General features: G+C 24.2%; 1 non-coding gene across 1 annotated transcript; it reads right to left on the reverse strand.

Annotated features, from left to right (window-relative positions):
- Window positions 1–276: 276 nt before the first annotated feature.
- On the reverse strand, window positions 277–348 carry TRNAA-UGC (transfer RNA alanine (anticodon UGC)). The gene has a single exon. It is a non-coding gene; the product is annotated as a tRNA-Ala (tRNA).
- Window positions 349–1472: the final 1124 nt, after the last annotated feature.

Below are 1472 nucleotides of genomic sequence, written 5' to 3' on the forward strand. Positions count from 1 at the left end.
AAAATTGTACCTTATGTATGTTTAAACGAAATTCATGCGACAGGAACCCTCTATTTTAATGGCAAATGATGGACACGCAATTACTAAAAAATAAATAAAATATAAATAAAAAATGATAAACATTCTGAATAAAATGTATCATATAAAAACTCTAAAAACCATTTTATAGCCATATCATTTACGTTGTACAAAACTTGGACTCTAATTTTAATTTAAAAAAAAAAAAAAAAAAACCCTTGCAAAAGAAATCTTCTATTGTAACAATAGTAAAAGAAATGGAGGTGCGGGGGATCGAACCCCGGGCCTTTCACATGCAAAGCGAACGCTCTACCACTGAGCTACACCCCCGGCATGCTAACTTAATGGATGATTAAATGACACTCCTGCAGTAGATAAAATAAATGCGGAATGTAGGTCAAAAACTTGGCCAAAGGAGCTCTTTGTTTGTCAAGGTCAAAAACACGTTGAGTTCTTTCTATTCGATTACATACATGCGTTCCTTTCTCCTCAGCTGATATCTACTTAAAGATAACAATGCGCATGGTTTTTCTATTGTTAATAATTGAAAGTAATAAAAAAAATTTCTTATTTTTTGTAGTTGTTTTTCTTTTAAAATATTTGTTCAGTTTAGACTTTTATTTTCACTAATTTCAGGTATTGTTGTTTAAGAAAAATATCTTTTATAGCTTTTATTTTTATGGTATTTGTCATTTTGTTTTATTTTATTTTTATTTAATTTTTTATTTCATTTTTATTTTATTTTATTTTATTTTATTTCAATTTTATTTATTTATTTATTTATTTTTATTTTATTTTAATTTTATTTTTACTTTACTTTTATTTTATTGTTATTTTGTTTTATTTTCATTTTATCTTCATATCATTTTTATTTATCTTAATTTCTCTATCTTTATTCTCACTAATGTTATCTTTTATTCTTATTCACTAATGTTTATTCTTATCCACTAATGTTAATTACGTAACATCTCAACTCTACATCAAATTTCGAAAAACTATATTTTCCTAAAAGTTAAAACTCATTGGTACAATACTCAAATGGAATGGTTTGGGTAAAAAAATTATGTTACTCATTACTTATGTAATTACATATGTAATTTACTATGTTACATATGTACTTGCTTTTACATATGTTACATATGTACTTATGTACTTACCATGTTACATATGTAACTTCTCACACGCGCAGAATTTCTTAAAATTGAGTTCATAAGCTTTGATAAATTAAATTAATATTATTTCTTGGAATTTATGTTTATTATATTAATAATTCAACATCTGCAAACTGGCGTAAATATAACTATGTTTATTATTATTGAGAAATTTTTATTAATAGAAATACGAATCTTTTAAGCAATTACATAGTGTGGTGTTTAATCATTATTTAAAAAAATTAGTATATTTATTTATTTTTTATTTCATAAATTTTGTCTTAGCTGCTCTTTGAAGTAATA

Source organism: Parasteatoda tepidariorum, chromosome 8, assembly GCF_043381705.1.
Source record: "Parasteatoda tepidariorum isolate YZ-2023 chromosome 8, CAS_Ptep_4.0, whole genome shotgun sequence".
NCBI lineage: Eukaryota > Metazoa > Arthropoda > Arachnida > Araneae > Theridiidae > Parasteatoda > Parasteatoda tepidariorum.